The 22,403-nt window shown below is 38.5% G+C and overlaps 1 protein-coding gene across 1 annotated transcript in view; it reads left to right on the forward strand.

The window, feature by feature from the left end:
• The window catches only part of cntn6 (contactin 6), a 138,882-nt gene that overhangs the window by 50,012 nt on the left and 66,467 nt on the right, over positions 1-22,403 (forward strand). Inside the window, exon 2 of the mRNA XM_042495970.2 lies at positions 20,953-21,015. The gene's annotated coding sequence lies outside the window, so the exon portion shown is untranslated. The remainder of the gene's footprint in view (positions 1-20,952; positions 21,016-22,403) is intronic.

A 22,403-nucleotide genomic window follows, 5' to 3' on the forward strand; every position in this document is an offset into this window, starting at 1 on the left:
TCGCCACAAAATCCAATTCTGAGTTTCTTAAAGTTCAAGTAGGAAATGTCAAGATTTTTCTTCCACAGTGTTTATGAGACCCTCACTGTTTTTGAGACCCGAACTGTTCATGAAATGTAGTCATATTAATGTACTATTATCTTGCAGTGTGATGGCAAATTCAAAATTCCCTGCCGAATGCTGTTGTTGAAACAGCCACCATATCTGTGTTACTGTATATTTACATATTTTTGTTTTCAGCAAGCTGGTTAATGTGTTTTTTTGGTGATATTTGTTGCTCGAGTACTTGTCATATGCACCTCTTGAATACATTTTCTCATCTTAAAGGTGCAAGACATCCCATACCTCTGCAGACACCACTGTCATGCATTTCTTATCTACAGAAATTGGCATTATTATTTAAAAAAGTAGGGCTGTAGTGAATGGCATTTTTATTACATTTGAAGTGTAGAGGTTTTGATTTCAAGCTTTAAATGTCTGTCGTCACTATGTCGTGGCCACCATGAGTGACAGGTGAGTGTCAGTGACAATTTGCTGTCATTCAGTGGTTAGGTTCAGTTTTTGGTTGTACTAACCAGTCCTCTATCTGGCCAGACATTAAATTTGTTACTTTAAGTACATTTTGTTTAACTGGTTTTTAAGCAGGCTGAATGGATTTTTGGTTACATGTCTGAAATAAGGTCTGTGGTTAGCACAAGAGACGTTCACGTTTTGTCAGTAAATACCCCACTTGCAAACTTTGAAGCTTTTATTTGTCTTAAAAATGGCGATTGCTAACAAACAGATAAATGAGATTACAGAACGTCATCACATTGAGCCGTGCCGAACAAGACTTTACAGCCTCGTAGCAGTAGCAACGCGACTGTATTGTAGTTTGTTATAGCTTAGCAATAGCTTTTCACTTTGGGTGATAACATTAAGGCTTCAAAAATCCTGAAAGTGGTTTTCATTTGTGAAGATTATCATGCTGAACAAAACATCCAAGTATCATAAAGGTTTGTCTGCCACAGAGCATACTTTCTGTTATGTTTCAAAATCCAATGGAAAAAATCCATAGGCTTTTTGAAGAGGGAACCAGGGTAAAGCTAACTTCCTGGCTGGCCTGCAGAAAAAGGGTCATCCCTGGGGCACTCGATATGGTCACCTTTAGCTCCAAAAATCCAAGATGGCAATGGCCAAACTGCCAAACTCCAGGCTTAAAAACAGTAGTCCATGAAAGTCTTACCATATCTGCAACTGTGCAGAAATACAGGGTTTAAACAGGATGAATCATGCAAAAATAAAAATGATATGAATGAAGCTTTGAACTGGTACAGCCCGATAAATAAGCATTAAATGCAGTAGGAGGAATACACGTTTTCTTTTGCTTTTATCCTTCAACAAATAATTTAAGGTTGCACAGTTTTCTCAGGAAGGATTTTTTTTTATCTAGAGAGAAATATTTGCTCATATAGGCTAGATGTTTTATCACCTCATCAACTACCTGTGTAAGTTTCAAGAAACCTTTATCAACACCACATTTGCTATTGTCTTTGCTCCCACATCATTAACATCTGTGGGATTTTCTTGTACAACAAAACTTTAACCTTCATTCTCACAGCTTGACTTATGTGTCTCTTGTGTAAATGGCAAGCAGTTATCTTGTTAGTGCCTGACAAAGGATCCAGGTGGCTTGCTAACCAAATATAGACCAATCACCAAGAAGTACAAGGACACGCTCAGGCAACCTTCGGCACACCTCCATGCACTGACCTGTTTTATTTTTCCATCTCAGTATTCATTGGCTTCAATTTTTTAAAAAGTGGTAAATGTCATTAGAGAACCTCAATAATGAACACCAATGCCTATTCCAGATGTACCGAATAGTTTTATTATCCACAGAGTGTTAGAGCATTCTTCCCTCAGCTGTATAGACTGAATGGAGCTGGAGACCTGGCAGTAATGGGTGTCTTGTGTCCTGGGTTGATATGCTCAGGCTAAGAGTCTGTGAGAGACACAATAATTGAAACCTGAGGCTGGGGATGTGAGCTTTTACTTTGGGCATTCATCTCTAGTAGCAGTATTAACATTATTAACTTAAGAGAAGAAGAAAAAGGCAAGACGGACCATTCTGACCTGTTAGGCTGAAGGAAACGTGAAACTCAGGGTTGACGATATGCGTTGGGTGCTTAGGTAAAACCAGAAGTGACTGCACCCCAAAATATTGGCATATTTGACTAACCTGGGAGTTTGTCTAAAATCTGTGTGATGGCCTGATTGCTTGTGTTTCTTGTCCTAGCTGTCAAACTTTTTAATAGCAATATTGCCACATTTCCATCTAGCAAGATGTAGCAAATGAAGGCTCAAGCCGCCATGTGCTGATTTCAGCTTTTATAAAAATAGTTGTCGTTACTCAGCCACACTTAATTAACATAAACATTGTCTTGATTAAATCTTGGCTGCATCGTTTTATCTGATTTTGTTTCTGTTTCCTGTTTCTAGAAGTCTAGAAATAGGGTAAAGGTTTGATTATGCTTGGTACATTCATGTCTTATTTAGTACTATAGCCACAAATCGGGCCTGTAGCTTAATGTATGTAAAGCAATGTCATTTAAATGGAATCAGATTAAGATATTTTCTATAAATTATTCAGCTCCCAATGACAGAAATGTGGACAAAACATCAAAAGGGACATAGGAACTGGAATTGTCATTTCAGGGAACATCTCAAGCACGACATAAATAATATCTTCTGCCACAGTCAATAGTTCTCTGAAATTTGACATTTCTATAGCTTTACTTTGAGAGTTAATGCTCAGCTGTATTATGATATGAAGCCTTTTTAATCCTCTTGTGAAACTGCATTGTGTGCAGGGATTGTTTTGCTCTTGAAGAGGCGGTTCTTGATTTTTGCAGAGCGTGACCCTTTAGCAAGAGAAATCCCAGGCTATTTGCATTCTGAAATTGAAATGTCTCAGCTTTGAAAACAGGTGCAGTGATGTCCTCTATGACTGTTTGTGCACCCACTTTGTGTACAGACCAATGATGTTATTTTTTTGATACATGTAGTTCTGTCAACCCCCTTTGGCTGGAGTAGCTGCTTGAGATTTGACATTTTGGTGACAGCTGTGGAATGAGTGAAATACAAGGTGCTTTTGTGACCTGTGAACCAAGCTTTTTAGCTTTTGACATCTTTATATAACTGAATATCATATCATCGCTATATGTTATGTGTTTATTTCATGACTGCTGTGTGAAACAGTTAACTTTTGATGAGCTTTGACAATGGGCCATCACTGCACAAACAAGCCTTCCAGTATTAATATAGATTAACCGGAGGCTTCTCATGTATTGAGAAAAATGAAGAAGCAGCAGCAGAGACAATTGTTCCCCAGTGAGTTCTGCTCCACGATTCAGTACCACAGTAATGAAAACAGAGAATAATGTACTCCATTACATAATTTCATTACCTAATTTCCCACAGAGATGAGTATCAGCGTGTGATGTAATATATCTTAACTTCTCATCATGGATCTGGGGAGTTAAGTAAGCTGTTTTTGGCTACACAGCATTTAGAATACACGGGGTGCTTGATAAAGGCGGGCTCCAAACATTTCTTTAAATTTAGTTTATTTGTCAAGTGGAGTGCTACTGAGGCTGTGAACAGTATTTTAGTGTCCTTTTTTAATGGGATTTTACAATGTTGACATTGAAACATCCCAGTGGGTGATGGCATAATTGAGAGAGGAAGAGAAGTTGAAAGGTGGACTATTGCATGCAATTTTTCTGTAGGCCCAAGTATTAATGACTTACTTGCAATGCTGCTTAGACACCTTTTGACTCACCTGCTGGAGCCCATGATATTTATAAAATGTTACTAGTGTATTAACCCCCTAGCCCCAAAAAACAGTAGGCAGTCCAGCAAATGAAAGATATTGATCAGTGAGTTTGGCAAATCTTCATGATGGTGATGACTACTTGGGTCACTAAAAGGTTACCATTTTGGCCATCTGGCAGCCCACAGTTCATCTGATCTGTAGATAAATCAGAATTTTTACTGTTTAAGCAACCAGTGAATGCCATTAGCACCATCTAAAACCTGTGCCCTTTCATTGGTTTTTGTGGAGGGTAGGTTTAAACACAATTTCCAGCTCAGAAGTTGATGATCGAGAATCGTTGGCAATGGACGATGTCGGAGGCCATCAGCCTAATAGTCATCATAGTTAGATTACCTTGTACTGGAGATTACAAAGGTTGCATTACATTTGGCTGTCTTCAGTTTGAAAAACATAGCTCAGTGGTCAGTGAGGGTCTAACAAAGGGAGCTGTGCGGTGGCATTACAGAAAATACAGGATTGAGTGTTTTTGGGCCGTACTAGTGGTTGCATTGATTTTAACTCTTCTTTTTAAAATATTTCTTTCTCAGGTTCCCCAGCTGTACACAGCAACTATCACTGAAATGCCAATGTTGTCACAGCATAGTTCCCACTATGCAAACATGGACAACTTTCCCCACGTCATATTTTTGGCCTGCATATCATGTTTTTCCAACATCATTTTTAATGGGATATCAAATGAATGACACCCTCAATTAAACACCAATAAACCCTTTTCTTTTTTTTTGTGAAGGAAAACAAAGCACAAAACACATCATCGTCATCATGATCATTTGGAAGCTAATCAAGTAAAACAGATTTCTGTAAATTCTTTAATTGTACCATCTATAACATAATTAATTTTAAGATGCTTTTAATAACATATCTTCAATGCACCGGGTGAGGCCAATGTCTGCACACTGGTGAGAGAAAGCGTGCGTGTGGGTGGAGAGAGGGGTTTAAGCAGAAGGACTGCTATCAATTGATGTTGACCGTCTGAGACCCCTAAATCCACTGGCCTTTGTTGTTTTAAGAAGCTTTGAAGCCCTCCTCATCCTTACAAATTAAATTTAGACTGGAGCGTTTTGCACAGGTTGAGGGGCTGTAATCTTCCCTTTTGACAATCTGGCTCTCGCTTAACAAGCTAATAGACGGGCAGCCATTTGATCCATGCACTGCTGCAGAATGCACATGAAAGAGCCATTGTTAACAACAACATCAGACATGAATGTAATCTATATGTTAGCTCAAAGCTGGTGTGTACAGATCCTTCCCGCAGGCTCTCACTGAGACTGACATTTAAAATCTCCTGAGAACTGAGAGCAGACTCCTCACTTCATCAAGCGCCTTCCAAGAACAGAACCTCTGAAGAGACTCAACTGTGGAAGTAACAAAATGGCATGAATTTTTTATGTAGTAATTGTATTGTGGGGTTTCGTCTTATGTTCATTTCCCATTGAAGTCGCTTGCTGTGAGCCTCCCAACCCGAGCAAACTCCTTGTAGACTCACTCCCAGGATGTCGGGATAATCAGACAGTCATGAATCTAAATTTCGCCTACAGTGAAGCTCAGTCAGAGCCTTGTCAAGAAAAGCAGTGGCTGTTTACACCCCACCTTTACAAAAGTTAGTCATTTGCTGTGTGACCTACTGGAGGAGAGATGATAAAATCCCCCTCTCTTGTCTGAAATACCACCGCTGTCTCCCACATTATTCAGGTGACTGACAGCCACAATTGCCCAGCCAGCAAGACGAGCGGGCAGTGCCGACAGAAGCCTGAGTAGCTGTGATGATACTGTATGGTGTGATAAAGCGGCTGTACAGCATCAGCAATTTATGATTGAGCCTTTTTTTTCTTCAGCAAAATTTGTTTTGGTGTTTTTTTACATCAAACAGAGAGCTGTCACTGCATTGCTCTGAAAACAGTAATTTTCGGTGGACGGTTTTTCCTTTCCTCAGCTTATTTTTTTTCACAGGTATAATATGCTGAAAGCGCTCGCCAAAACACTTTTCATTTCAATTTTAGTTCACTTTACTGGGGCAACAAAGATGGGTTGATTGGTTTTGGTGGCATTGTCATTCTGTTTTGCTTTTTTGATTGCTTGACTTTTAAAACTGGAGAAATGCTGTAATTCAGCCTTACAAAGTAGTCCTCAAAATAATACAAATAGTTTCAAAAACATCCTTGAATTTGCAATTTTCAAAAACAGTCACTTAGACACAGTCTTCACAATTGGTTTAAACCTATCTGACTGTCAGCATTTTCCCACAAAAATTAGCAGGGCTAGAAGTGTTCTTTTTTTCTTTTTTTTCATGTAGGCAAACCTGCTAGAAGTTTGCAATTACGACTAGACCAGCGCTATGTACACAGCTCTACAAAAAACAAATAAATGTTTGGGGTTTTTTGTTTTGTTTGTTTGTTTTCAATGGGTCATGTCCAACATCACAAAAGTGCAGGAAAACAGTATTTGTAAAAAGTGAAGCAGCATGAAGGCTAGTAAAATGGTATAGTGGTTACTGTTTCTGTTTATAAGTTGATACTCTTTGAATCTTATTTTTAAATTTGGTGGAAACTAACTTGGAATGCTGTTGAAGCACTGTTTGGCAGGAGATGGACACAATTCGTGATGGTGCTTCATTAGTCAGCAGACTTCCTGAATTTTTTATATTGTGTATGTATGTCCTCGCTACATTTGAATATTTTGCAGCCAGAACTCTTTCTCTTTTTCCTTAGCAGCAGTTTCAGATCAATGAATGAGGGGAGCAGCCGCTGTGAGGGAATGCTAACTTTTAGACCCAGTGCAATTAGTGATAAATTTTTACTTTCACTGGCGTTCTGTTGCTGGGTCTGTGCCCAGAGTACGCTCTGCGCTCCGAGATTGTGGTGAAAAGCATAATTAAACGATATATATATATATATATATATATATATATATATATATATATATATATATATATATATATATATATATAGTCCAATAGTGCTTCTAATGAATGGTGCAGCTCAAAAAATATAAAATCAATACGTGGCAGCAAATGTTTTGATTGTGGTGGGCTGCCAAAAAGAAATTAATGTGTGGAAAACCCTGTCACTCCTCTTTCCTAAACCTAACCAACAAAGGCAAAGAGTACTGGCTATTCAGAGGGAGGGTAGGGCATGTCATTTCCTCGCTATCCTAGGAAATGAAAATTTGCACCTCTATGTCATGTTTCCATCACTGCCAGTTGTAGCCGAACAGAGCTTAAGGCCAATGATTGCAGTAGTCACAGGTTTTTATTTGATCTAGGAATAGAGACCGGCTGTAACCTTTCCCATTAAAGACAAAAAACGGGTGCTGGTGAGTGTTAATTGTTTTTTGTTTTGTTTTGTTTTTCAAGTGGAAAAAGGGCCTCAGTTTCATGAAACTATAACACTATCATAGCAATCACAAGGGCTGTATGAATGGTACAGCAGTATGAAAAATCTATGTGATTACTCCCTCCTGGGTTATAATCCTGGTTCCCAGACAACTGCGCACTACACCTAGAGCGCGTGTAAAAAGAGATTATTTTAGTGTCATAATGGATCAGGCTCTCATTACTCTCTGCACCTGTTATACACAAATTTGACAACATGTTTAGATTTCCATTTCCATCTGACTCTGAGCACAATGTCTACACAGGCTGTGTAGTGAAAGCAGCATGTTAGCAGAGCAGCAGCTTCAGTGCTCCATCTGTGTCTACACAGTCTGCATTCAGACACAGTATGGAGTGTGGGTCACCTGTGTTTTGGTTATGCAAGGAAGAAATTAGACTTGAGACATTAAAATACACTTTAAGTCACATTTGTTTATTTGCACAAGTTAAACATGCGCTATTACACAGCCTGTCCAGTGAGCTGCATTGTTTAAAATAGAAGGGCATCTGTTACGACTAATGTGTGTGATAGAAAACATAGCTGAAAATCCCGCTTTGTTGACAAGCTGTAAAATATAGCCTTAGAGCTAGCTATTATTTCCTCTTACCCTGCACTTTGGGCTGTCACAGACTTTAGGCTGTTGGGTCTGTGGGGGCCAGAAACCCCTTTTAGGGATATGTGTGGCAAAATGATGTAAATGCAAATATGAAGGTTGTACAAATGTATTGTAATGCAATTATGTGTTTCCTGGTCTGGCAGGACCATCCTGATCACAGTAACTCTCCTTGTCTCAGGCTGAACTTTCTGCCAGCCCAAATGATTTCAATCCACCATAGTCTAGTTGGGCCAATCAGGGATCTGCTCTGTGGCTGAAAACGTCGGCAGTCAATCACGTCCTTATTACGTCATAGTAGCTGACGTAGCTTGCAGGCTTCTGCTTTCAAAACAGTAATAGCAGCTTGTGCAGCAACAAGTAAGCAAAGCTTTATTTATATAGCACTTTTTAAATCATGCAGTGACAAAGAGCTTCATAAATACATATATACACACTTGAAATACATCAGTGAATGACTTAATTGAGTTTCAGTAAATTACAGTATGGAACACAGTTTAATGAGGAACAGACAAGATGAAAATAAAAACATTGCAGGTGGAGTTGCTATAGGAATGCTTGCCTATAAAGGTGGGTTTTAAGTAGATGTTTAAAATAGTACAAGGACGCAGCTTATCTGATGGAATGGGTAAGATTGTTCCAGAGGGCAGGAGCTTAAAACAGCAAATGCAAGATTACCTTTTGTTTTAAAGTTGGAGCGGGGGATGGGTAAGAGACCAAGATTTGTGGATTGGAGTGGTCGAGAAGTAGAATAAGGAACAAGGAGATCAGAAACGTAATTGGGGGCGAGGTTGTGCTGTGCTTCTGTATGTTATCAAGAGCTGACTTAAGCATTAGCAGAGTAAACACAGAAATAAGGGAAGTTAATTCAGTAATAGTCGTTAAAGAAAAAACAGTAGAAAGAGGATGCACACGCAGAATTTCTCATGGGAAAGGACTTTTTCACTATTTTTCTGACTGGATTTGGCAAAAACTTGATTTACTAACTGGCTCTGTTGGTGATGAAGAAGATGCTACCCTGTACAAATACATATTTTATTGTTGTTTGGCCATTGATTGGCTAATGGAGGAGCAGATACAAGAGGCTGCAAAACTTGGGATCACAGCCTTGCAGATTGGTGTTCACAACGCTTCAGACAGACAAGTACCCTGCCAGTTGGTATTCTGGAGTCTAGTGGTTAGGTTCCGAAAAAGAAACATAGTAAGGTCTTGCCTTCAAATGACCCAAAGGCCACACAGTTCTGAACACAGATCTCCTAGGAGTCCTGTGTTTTGTGATTCTACCACCAACGTAACTGACCTGCTACCTGGACAGCTCAGGACCATTTCCTTGTTAATTCCGGCCAGTGCATTGGTCACTTGATTCCAGCCTTCCAAAATAATTGGGGTTATGCATGAATTACTTGCTCGTGATTACATGGGATATGCACAAATTCTGCATTACTTTTCCTAGGAAAGCGTACGCTCATTGCATGAGAACAGCTTGAGCCACAGCTGTGTTGAGCTAGCCGAGCTAACATCGCAACAGGACCAGCTTGAAAAAGCTAAGAAGGCCTTAGCATCCTAAGTAGATGACCTTGAAAATCGTTCTAGACAGAAACTGAGAATCGATGGCTTACCAGGGGAGACTGAAAGAGGTTTCGCCTCATTATTTGATCTCACAGCTCGTCCATAAAGTCACTGGACGTGAGATTTTCTGGAAATCAGAATTGGAGGCACCAAACGTTGGCTATCCCCACCGAATCCCACAACCTTCAGAAAAATGAGTGTGTGCTTTGTCGGGCCAGAATGGACAAAGAGGACATAACATTTCAATGGCAACAGGATCCTGTTCTTCCCTGACCTGAGTGCACACAGCAGGCAGGGTTCAAGGATATCAAGGCTGAAGTCACTTTTATTCTGTGCCAAATAGCATCACTCTGCATCACCAGCAACAGTTACAAACATCACTGGACATGTTTTTACTTTCAGATACTGTGTTAATATGAGGTGATGTCCCATTAAAAACAAAATTATAAAAAAAAACATCACTGGCTCCCTCTAGTCCCTCTACCTAGCTGCAGCAAAGTATCAGAACAAGACACACAAGCTGAGTATGGGCAAGCTTCTGTGCAGACACACCACAGGAGATCATATCGGTCAGCAGAGCACACAATGTGACTCTAATTACCAGACTGAGGTCTCCATCATCTAGTACATGTTGGATGCAACCAGGCGTGGAGCTACAACTGTCCACATTCCCAGCGAAGACACTGATGTATTTGTGTTCACAGACTTTTGTTGCTGAAAGGTGGGCAACACATGTCACCTGCAGATCGAAAGATGCGATGACACGGTTTTACATCTGTTCAACCACCACCTCCTATCTTGCCAGGAAAGGGAAAGTGTCTCGGTGTTCAAGGCCATGAAAGCAGTACTTGGTGACCTGCTTTACTTCATTGTTAAATGGGGGCAGGGTTTCCTCCACATTTATTTGTCCTTGGCTGCCACAATTGAAACATCTGCCACCATCAATAGGTTTTTTAGCGCTATTGAAATATATATAGCCTGCGATTATTCAATGTGCCACACTCGTCACAAATGGAGCAGCAAAACACCAGTCGCAGTGAAAGTGAAACTTAACCATTCATTTTGCTTGGTCTAAAAGTTTGCATTTACTCACTCTGCACTCTGCTTCAACTCTGATTCATCAGTCTGATCAGCTCTGACAACTGAATTATCTATGCTGCAACTCAAACTGCTGCTGAGGGATAAAAATATATATAAAATAGTTTCACCTGTGCTGCGTTCAACGACCCACAGAAACACCAGAATTTAGAGATGGAGCATAAAACAACAAAGAAGAGCGCACAAGCTGGAGGGAAAAAAAGGGCTAAGCCAGCAAGCCAAATGATTTTCAAATGTAATCAGTCAACATCAAGGATTAGATGGAGAAGAACGGACACCAGCTGAACTTGCATTGCACAGACGTGAAAAAATAAACTGGACGCTGCATCAGTTTCCAACAGGATTTCAGGAACTGTAATATCCTTTGATTCACCAAGATTTAGCTAAATCCTGGGCAGCACCATTTAGCCAGGAGGCTCCTAGTCTACATGCCGATCCGACAGAGTAGAGGACTCTGGTGAGAGAAGGCGTGTAATTTACATTGAATATGGTGGGAATGTGAGGTGCTGTCCTGTTCCTGCTGTGGATCATTGAGAATGACATTCAGATGCAGCTGCAGCATGGCGCTGCCCCTGAGGCGACCATGCGGCCGTCTTGTTGGGTTAGGGTATGTGCGGAAAGCTAAATCATCATCATGACACAACCAGAAACCATGGAGTACCAGAACCATTCAGAAACATGGACAGTTCTGAAGCAGCAGCCAGCAATGTAAGAAGACGCAAAAACTGAGAAAATCGCAGTGCATAAGTTAAAAGAGTTGATGAGATCACATTCCATTGGAGTTATTCATTGCATAATTCTGTGTGACAAAGAAATTATTGGTTGGTTGATTAGTATGGTAAACGTGTTGGCAAACTGTTACTTAATACACATACGCAATAATGGAGCAACAATACTATTTATTTTGGGTAGATTTTCTTGCTACTAGGTGAATGTAAAGCTGTATTTACATATGTATTTATTTTATACAGGAGTCCCATCATAGACACCTCTGGTGTAGGTAACATGCTTTAATCATACTCCTTACAGAAACTGTTCTTAAATATTTTCATTTACCTTGTGAAGTGAAACAGTGGGAAGGTCTGTCTTGTTTAATTATTGTATATGGCTTTGCTCCGTAGAGTCGGCATGTTCACAACATTTTATTCACTTCACATGTAATGGAGAAAAGTTACCCCTTAAATGCTGACTGCAACACACCTAATCTCTGGGGTTATGGGAGATACTTATCAATCTTTTCAATTACCCTTTACGTTACAGAGAAGTATAAGATTACTGCATAAACTTACCAACTCTGCATTGCCATCCTAAACGGGTGATTTATTTCTACAAGAGATAATACAATCTGAATATAAATAGGCTGCACAAGCCCCTCAAGGAGGTTGGTGTTTATGCAGTTTATGCAAGCAGGGATCATATGTCACATATCTGCAGGCCAGAGGGCGAATTATGAGGATAACAATGTTACTGTCTCTTCCAAGCAGCTCTAGGAAGAAACTAACTGACATGGTTTCTTGTGGGTGGTTTATTCCTTTAAGCAATCTTTCCTGTAAGTGGAATATTTAAATGAGCAATGCATAGTTGTAACAAAGTACTTATTATGATTGGCAGCTTAGACAAATAATGTACTGCATCATATCTTTGTAGCAGCAAGTGCTTACTGTATTATATTTACAAAACAAAAACATCTATTCATTCAAACACTATTGAAGTGGTGTCTGTTGATGAATTTGGCTCACTTTATTTGCTTTAATGTTTCAATCGCTGTCATTTTCAGAAACCTGCAGGGCTTTTTCCGGGTGTTTTCATTGAATGGGATACAGATCCCTGACCAGCAAATGCATCACTTGTACTGGAAGCAATCAATTGGAGAAGAAAGGCCCTGACGCAACACAGTTGAATATTTGGAGGCCCTGAACTTTGATTCCATGAATTATTCATTTGCGGCACTTTAATGAATGTGAAAAGAGTTTCCCTATCATTCATAATCTGTACAGCTGCTGTAATGGGACTCTCTTGCTGTGGGCACTTAGTGGGGTTTCCAACAGGCCATGTGATACCTGGGCATGGAGAAGAGGGGTTGAAATAAATGCTCAGTGCACGCAGAGATGGAGAAAAGCCTAGAATTGTCACACCATAACTGATACAATTTCAGGAAGGAAAAAGATGTATGATAACAGAGTAATGCATCATGATTTATATTCTAAAAGTGCTCTGCATCACAATAACATTTTCTTTTAAAAAAAAACTAAAATCTTTATTATTTTTCACTTGAGACATTGAAACTGTAATCTGAATTGTCTTTGATTTATCACTCACTTTATGAATTTAGTCATGTACTGCTGCTTGTTCCTTGGGTATGCCGTCATTGATGTCAAAATCTCTGTATTTGTTGTCCGGATAACTATGGTGGCTTGTTGTACATGTTAACCAGTGAGGTCTTCTACTTCTAGAAGAAGCCTCGTTGTTGCTGCCAGAGTCATAAAATGCATTACTTTTGTAGTTTGTTTTTTTTCCCTAAGAGTCTGACTCTGACTCGACTATAGGTTGAATCTCATCATCATAATGTTGTGTTCAAGAACAGACCTCTTTTGTAATTGAGATTGATTGGTAGATTTCCTTGAGTATTTAATTATCTACTGACTTTCCATGAAAAACTGTTGTGAAAGAATGGCAACACTGTCAAAATCTACATTAGATTCTGTTCAGGGATTTTTTGCGATATTCATGGTTAATGTATTGAGCTGTGTTTTCAGGAATTTTCATCTGGCAAATGCTGCTTACTGACATTAGTACTTTTCAAGTGCTGAACTGAAGACCTTGTGCTGCTCTGACAAGAAAAAAACACGCATTGAAAAAGATGGTATAGATTCTCAGTCATCCACATCATGGTAATTCTTAGTGCTATATCGTTGGCATTAGACTACTTTTTAGAGTTTGTTGTAGACATTTCACTTCTCATTCAAGAAGCCTCTTTAGTTTTAACTGACTGGTGGGGAGTTGCAGGCTTTAAACCCTGCGTGGGAGTGAACAGTGCACCAAATTTGAAAGTGTACCTCTACTGACCATCTTTATTGTTCATGTTCTATCCTAGAGAACGTGAAACACTGGTTTCAGTGGGGTACTTCACAAACCTCCACCTTAAACCCTTACGGCCCGCTTCAATAATGCATACGCTCGCATCGCTCTGCACACAAAACATGCTTTTTTAAGATCAGGCTATAAAAAATTTATTACACTTATATGATTTTCTACCTTCATTGAGTTAGTCCCAATATATTCATTAATTTTCCAAATTTTAACCTTTTAAATTGCCAGGTTGTTGTTATGATGCCAATATGTTTTTAGATGGAACAAAATAATTATTTTCACTTTACTACATGCAAAGTGAACTTTTTTTTAATCATAGCCTTGGATATGTCAGTGATTTACCGCTGCATTCATTGTGACATTGCACCTAGTTGAAATAGCATGTATTTTCTTCATATGACAATGGCAAAAAATTATGTCATCAAGTGGAAAAAGTAGAAATGATGGTTTTTAAGGCCTGTTTTTGCCAGCTGGGTTAATAAGAAAGAAAATAAATAAATCATGAAAGCACTGTAATCAAGTTTCAAACCATGCTTTAAGACTTACATTTAAGACAAAATAAATGAAAATAAAAGCAAAACAATATGAGGGATTTATGATGACCTGAAAATGAAGTGAAGTTAAAATATCGTTAAGGTTACAGCCAGAATGTATTGCTTTCTGTCCTCTCTGATGGAGAAGCCAAATCAAACAGCAGGTATATGCAGCCATGCATCCAGGACCCAAATGTGGTTTTATCCCAGTCCTCCAGGAACAGTGCCTGGCTTTGAAGCTAATTTGACATGGTGGCCAAGCCATGGCATTGCAACTTCTGGGTCTGTCACGTGATGCCACTGGGCCCCGAAAGACATTTCCCCTTAGACTTACATCGGGGATGGTGTGTTTGTAATTCAGTGAATACATTTTTTTCATTTGAACAATCTCTAGTTATTTATTTACCTTATGGATTTGATCCATTCGGCCCAATAACATTTGGAATATCTAGAAAATGATTTATAATTTAATTATTTAATCCCCATTCAAGTTTCAAGCAGAGAGCTAAACCAGAAGGTAGCCACTCAGCGAGCAAAAGTATCTAGCAGCCTGCCCTATGAGTCCAACAGTGTAGAAGCAGAGTGGAAGATCTGGATAATTTTACACACAGAAGTCGAACTTTTTTGGCTTCATGTGCCACTGAGCAACTTTCATAGGAATATACATGTCTCAGTTTCTGATTTTTTTTCCTATTTAGTATGCCTACACTGTAGAGAGGTTGAGTCTGAAAATGTGGTAGAAAAATTTGGAGTGACCATAGGTCGTGGGACTGAACATTTCAAAGATGTTGGAGATAGACTTGGTTATTAATGATTTTCACTATGAGACAAGCAAAAAGGAGGAGGAGAGAGACTGCAACTGCAGATATGAAGAGGGATTACGGGGCTATATTTTTTTTCTCATATAACAAGTAAGTAGCCTCTCCTGTATATCACAGAAATAAATTAGTTGGCCCAGGTGTCTCATCGACACCAGCAGGTGTTAGCCTACAGTCTGTGTCGCAGTGAATCATCTTCCATCTAAGAGGCTGAGGCTGGTTATTGTTAGCCTTGTTTCATTGTATTAATACAGGATCAGAAGGGGCTGTAGTAGGCAGACGTGTATATAAGTATGCTTTCTATCCACTTTCTCAGATTGAGATTCTGGGAATTGTAGTCTATACCAGAACCAACATTTAGGTCATCCCTTATATCCTATATCTGACTTTATGAAGGAAGAGCAGCATACTCTTGAACATGTGAAAGTGGACTGTATGTCCCAGTTGTGGGTCTACCTTTTATTGCAGACAATATACCCTTTAGGTTTTGTCAAAATCCATTTTATTTTAAAGACGCAACATTCACTTAACCCTGATGTGACAATAGAGACAGAGTTTTTCTTTGTCCACCTCTGGAACTTGTTCAGATCATTTCCATAGAGGTGTGTGGACTTTTGTTTGTCCTTTTCATAGCACTGAAAAAAAATACATTTGAAGAATCTCAACAAAAATGTGTCTTCTAATAACAATGTCCAGGCTACCACTGTTGACCGGACCTCTCTGTCAGCCCTTTTTACAGGGACTATTAGGGCTCATTTATGCTTAGTGATACCCCTTTTTCACCAAAATAAGCATGTGCAAGCAGGTGTTTTAAATCTGGGTAAACCCACTAAACATAGGCTATAGGCTGCTTTCTCATTGCCAGAAGAGCAGAACTGTGTACACGGCTCTGCAGCAGATGAGTATGTGTGTGTGTGTGTGTGTGTGTGTGTGTGTGTGTGTATGGATTGTTTTAGTGTGTCCACTCCACATCACAGACAAGTTAGAAAACAGGCAAACAGTAGAAAGCAGCACGGATAGAGGTCTGTGGAATCTTTATGGCGGTTACTTCTCTTTGTATGTATTTTAATTATTCAGTCTTTCGATCAATGTTTTAGCACTACTTAGGGGATTATGGGTAGTAATTATTGGTGCCACGTCATTACATCTCGCGGGTTAAGTGGCTAAAATTAGCACCTTCACTCAGGTGTATTGTTCAACTCTTCAACTCTGCCCTTTAATGCCATCTATTGGCTGTATCTATGCTATCATAAAGTATGCATGGAGACTTGATGACACTGACGTTTACGTTTGAAACGGACATAGCTTTTTTCGTTCATAGAGGGAGAATAAATGAGTAATCACCTTGTTAAGTTGTTTTGGCTAACATTAACATCGATTCTTGAGGGTTGATAGGAGTGTTGAGACTGAAACATCCACTTTCAATGGCATCCAGAGTTGGGAGGTATTCCTTACTGGGTTTTGTCACGTTGAGCTTTCTACTTTGCATACAGTACTTTGATTGATTGGTAATCTAAAATGTATTAATTACTGGAGCTATATTGACCTCTATGGAAAAAAAACATGAATTATAGAACATTTTGAAGCCATTTCTGATGAAATACAAATTTCACATTAATAATAAATCATCTAAAATTTAGTCAGCGTAGTGTACAAATATGACAGACAGGACACCAGTTTGCCGAAATGGAAACAATTCAACAATTTCAAGTGTTCAAAAGATCCACTCTCTCAAACAAGTTCCCAAAGAACGCTGCTTAAAGCAGAGCTTTATGTTTTCCCCTTGCATAATACCAAAGACCTGTTACCTATTTTTCCCAAAAAAAATACTCCTTGGTGTAAAATTGTTTGCTATTTTCTTTTCTCGAGAAAAAGACCCCTTTTTCGTCTGATGTTTACAGTGCAATCTGTTGAATATAGAGTGTTTTTTATTATGGGCAGTGCAAGCAGGGCTCTATCCACCTGCAGAATCAATCAGTCTTTTTTGTGATAGCTCTGCTGGAGTCTATCTTGCTGGAAACCAAATTACACTGAGTAAATGGCCTCTGTGGTGCCGGTGCAGACATTTAGGTCATTATGATTAGTTTTTGTGTGTCTGGAAGTACTACATGTTTGTGATATCTGACTTTTTTTGTCCTAATAAATGCAATCTTGTACGGAAGCTCATTTTCCTATTCAGAAAAGTCGGACTAATGTTTGTTCCAATAGCACATGCCTTATATAATGGTCTCTTTAAGAAGGAGATTTATGCCTTAGCAAGATTCATTAAAAATGCATGGACATTACGCCAGAAAACACTGTATCTGGTGTAATTGTCTATTATTGGTTTACATATTATTAAGTGTTCCTTGTATAATATATATTTTGTACTGTGGACGTATTAGAAAAGACTATGCGACCATCTTTGTATTTTTTGTATTGTTATCGTCAGTGTCTTATAAGCCCATGTGGGCTGGGCACAATTGAGTGCATGACCCTTAAATAAACTAATCAATCAATTAATCAGTCAATAATGGTATGATTAGTCTTCTTTGTGGACTGACAGCTGTTCAACACAGTGGCCTGAAGGCTACACCTTTGTAGTCCTCGTTCTGCAAAGGAGGCAGCCCTTTAAATGGGTCACAGCTGCTGACACAAAGCACAGTGAAGAGGAAGGGTGCTAAAGTGGGAGCTAGGAATCATTATGTAGTCTAAAGTGCACCTGCCTATTGAAACCAGATAGTTTTCCAAGTTTAAGGTAGTTGCTCTAGCATGTAACCATCAAGATAAATTATGTTGAGTTTCTAGAATTATGAGTACGATGAATAAACCAGAAAGAAAGTCACTTTACCCATGTTGAGAAGTAGTGCCACTGAATTATCTTCAAGTAAATTTCCCAGTAACATTTGTGTGACCTGGCTGTTTCCAATATGTTACAAATTTTCGTTTTTCTCTGTCTCTGTCTCTGTCTTTTGTCTGATAATCCTTGTTAGGGAGTAATGCCACTAAATTAATTGTACTACCTTTACTGGCAACGGATAGCATATATATCTGTATCACTTTTGATGAACCCATTGCCACTTTTGCATAATGAAAGTAGGCTGCCAGATGTTAAGGCCCATGATTAGCTGCCAGTCTACTGCTAGTCTGCACTATTAGAAAAGATTGCTGCTAACTATGATAGCTAGCTATTGCACCCCGCATTCTGCCAGTGGATAGCATAACTGCTTTCATGATACGTTTTGAGTTGAGTATCATCATCTCATCATGAGTTTGCTCTGATATCCTTTTTGTAAGTTGCTCATAGCTTGCTACTTTGAAAATGCTGAAGAGTTCCTCTTGCTTGTAGTTTCCAATGACGATTAGCTTGTAGTATCTATAAAATGCCCCAGGAATAACATCTATCTGTGGGCCAACATGGAAGTTAGCATCCCCCTGGTTCCCTCGATAAAAAGCCTATGGGATTTTTCCATTTTGGATTTTGAATTATTGCAGAAAATAAGCTCTGTGGCAGACAAAGGTTTATCATGCTTACACATTTTTCCATCAAAATGATCTTCACAAATGAACATCACTTTTTTGATTTTTTGAGGTGTAAATGCAAGCACCAAAAGTAAAAAGTCAACGTTTCACAAAGGCTTCAAAATGTATAAGTGGGTCACACTGATGTAGCCCAGTTCATCTTGTTGAACAGAACACGTGAATCTCTAAAGCTTTAGACCTTATTTTGGAAATCTAACCAAAAAACCCCTTCGGAAAAAACATTGACTTCCAAACAAGGGAAGTGCTAAAATGTTAACTTATTTCAGGGCTTTAGGAGTCATTCCTGCACCCTCATAGGGGTCTTGAAGTAGCTTCCCTCAAGACTGCTGTTACCCAAGAGAGTTGGTTATGATTTTTTTTGTTAGGCTACTACTATCTGTACCACAGTTGAATTGCTGTAGAAGCAAGAAATAGACTATTGCAATAGTTTGAGCCGTTCATTCATTTTTATTAAGTGTCATGCCTTTTTTCGCCCACGTGGGATGAAAAGACACTGTTATTTAATATTTTATTTTTATCTTACCAAACACATTATTGCACAGTTTACAATAAAAAGGACAGTAGAAAACAAAGAGGAACTCTTTTTTTTAAAAATTGTTTAGACAGAACATTGGACATATTCGCCTCTTATTCTGGAATCATATACCTTTCAGTTTTAACAGTCAAAGGTAAAATACCAGATCTCAACTGAGTACATAGAGATCTTTGTTTTTTGGACAAATTATATACAGCATTATTCTTCGTACCACATTGAGTTTTTATCATCCGAAAAGCACACAGTTTTATTTAGTCCGTATATCGTCAGCTCACTGTCCTTTGTCCTTGGCAAACACAGATACTCTAAACAAACCAATATTGACTTTTTCATTATTAAAAAAAGAAAAAGCCTCACTAAACCCACAGTTGCAAAACATTGTCCATATATCTTTAGATTAAGAACAAATAATTTGTTTATCCTAGATAAATATTTGCATATTTAAATATTTACTCATTAAAGTAATGAGCTGCTTGGGTTATGCCTGTACCAAGCACATACTGTATATGACTAATATTATGTAACTTACCACAAGCATAATTAGCATAATTTTATTTCAGATCAGTGACGCTTCAGTTCATGCATAAGTTCTACCAGCCACCAGGCAAAACACATCATACTTATCTGTTAACATGAGCAGTAATGCAAGGAAACAGACTGGGGTCAATATCTTTAAAAGACAGCATTTTATAGTGGCTTCTGCATGCATGAAACAAAGTATTTTTATTATACTGTATTTCTGAGTCACTTATCTGTCCTTGAAGCTTATGCATGAGTAATGGAACAAATACAAGCCTATGAAGGACTATGTAAAGTACACTGTGGACTGTATAAATACAGCTTATAAATTTATAATCTTTTCACAGTGTATATAAATATTGCAAGACCATAGTGAAGGCATTATTTTGGAAAATTTCTTGTTGGTCTAGATACTGCAAATATGACATTGACAGTTGTCTGTCCCTTTCATTCGTGTTCTAACAGAGAAGTGAGTCTATTTGATCTCTAAATGCTGATTGAATGCGCTCATGCACAAAGAATGTATTTTATTGATACTCAACTTAAGGCCTGCAGGCCAAATCTGCTCCCCCAATCATTTTCCAGTGCCAGAGTTAATGAAACAGCATCAAAATGAGCATTTTTATTAAAAAAGTGCCAGTGGAGAATCCCCTCACAGACCCCAACAGAAGTTCTAAGCCCCTAATGTCTCAAAAACCAAGAAACATCCTAAAATCCTAAAAATGTCCCAACATCCTAAAACCCTAGAAATGTTCTAAAATCCTGGAAATGTCCTAAAATCCTAGAAACAACCTGTAAATTTTTCTAAAGTCATGGCAATTTCCTAAAATTCGAGAAACGTCCCATCATCCAAGAAACATCCAAAAATCCTAAAAATGTCCCAGCATCCTAAAATCCTAGAAATGTCCCCAAATCGTAGAAACATGTAGGGGGCTGCTGCGACTGGCCCTGGGCCTCTTGTCATTTTGCAAAAGTGGCCCCCAAGGAAAGCAAGTGGAATAGCCCTGCTGTGTTTGTTTAAAGGATGAATTGTTGACAGCAGTAAAATCATGATTTTAATGGAATATAATCTTAGACATGTCCTACGCTTTTACAAAAAACATTTATCCATTCACCCACAGCCCTGTTTAGTTTAAGATTATTTCTGCATATTTAAGTATTCATAAGCAAACCTCAGTCTGCACTACATTCAGTGAGGGCAATGTTTGTTAAGGTACATGCTGTACATTTATTCTGTGTCGAGGGAGCGGACTGAATCCTGCTGTGTCTTGCAGATTGTATCCTTCCTGCTATGCTAACTAAACTCTGTCCGTTTCAGCCCTCATGTCTTTACATTATTACTACAAGGACTCTCAATATTTCCTCTCACCATGTGTCTCTCTTTACATTCTTTCTCTTTTTTTTTAGCTGGCCAAAGGGCTGATTGTGTCTTGGCTGTGGAGGAAAGAGCGAGCAGACTCCTCTTACTCTGTGAGTACTCAATCAGTGGGAAACATGCTTGTCTGTTGGGCTTCGTGATTTATTGCATGCTATAAATGACTGCGACTATAGCTGTTTTTCCAGGTGGAGGAGCTGTGCTAGCATACAGTAATCTCCTCTTCTTTGAAATGTGTGCATGGTCAGTGTGTTCTTGTAAACTACGATCTATTATTGCAGATTATTTTGTAATATGTTTTTTTCTGGTTATATGGGTGATTATTTATTTAAGAATTTTATCAAGAAACATAACTTATCTGCCTAAACAATTCAGTTCTGTTCAATTGGACAGATAGTTGATATATTAAATCGTTAATAGTCATGAATAAGGATAAACATAGACATAGTTACACAACCCTCATTTATGTCTTATTTGTTATATCACAGAAATACATTAAATAACCATGCTGTTGTAATACCACATCATGTGGTAGTGGCATGTATTGTGTTGAAATAATTTGTTGGTTAAAGTTAATAAGATATTGTTTCGGGTAAAAACTATATTTGTTATGTACAAGTATGCTGTTAATTGACATAAGTGCTTCACGTAATGTGACATATGTACGTAAAGGACTTAGTACATTAAGTTAAAGGCTGTCCTCATTGACTTTTAGTTTAACAATGGACACAAACAGCATTCTTCTGGGTGAAAGTTCTGTGTTTGTTTGACCCTTCCGCCTACCAACCTACTTTGTACTTCCTATATCACCTATGGGGCAAAAAACTAACCACATTGCCTGATTCTGCATTGGCACTGTTTCAGTGATGCCAGCATATAATTACAACACGCCACAATGTGATGTGGTGTTAAGAGGTTGAAGTCATTTTGCATTTGTTTTTGAGACCAGGATTGATTTTTTTAAAGAGTAGATTGTTGAAGATGCTAGAACTGAAAATGTTTCTAAAAAGGGCTTACTAACAATCTTCTGTATCATCAATCACAAAAATAAAGGGGTAATTACAGCTATAAACTGTCTCGACAGTCAGCACTTATGTCTTTTGCTGAAGCCCTATGATGTGCAGAAAGAGTAAACTGGATGTTTCGGGCCAATACTCACATAAATATTGAGTTTTTAATTAAAACTGGGTAATAGGTTGCTCCCCATGGATTAGAGGTTAAGAAGCCAACCATGGCAGTTACAACATCCCCAATTCAGTCAAACTTGGAACCTTTGCATCTATTTCTACCTAATTTTCTGTCAATTCTACACTGCTGCACCGAAAAAAGGAATAAAAAGCCCCCCAAATAATTTACATCATATGTGAAGATATTCTTTTTTTTAATTTTCTATTTCTGACCTCATATATTTTTGACAAGGACACCTTAAATGTGGAGAGAATAGCCTAATGCAACTTCAGCATTTTTGAGTGTGTAAATTATA

The sequence above is a fragment of the Plectropomus leopardus genome, chromosome 2 (assembly GCF_026936395.1).
Source record: "Plectropomus leopardus strain MGB_pleo_1.0 chromosome 2, ASM2693639v1, whole genome shotgun sequence".
In the NCBI taxonomy this organism is placed as follows: Eukaryota; Metazoa; Chordata; class Actinopteri; order Perciformes; family Serranidae; genus Plectropomus; species Plectropomus leopardus.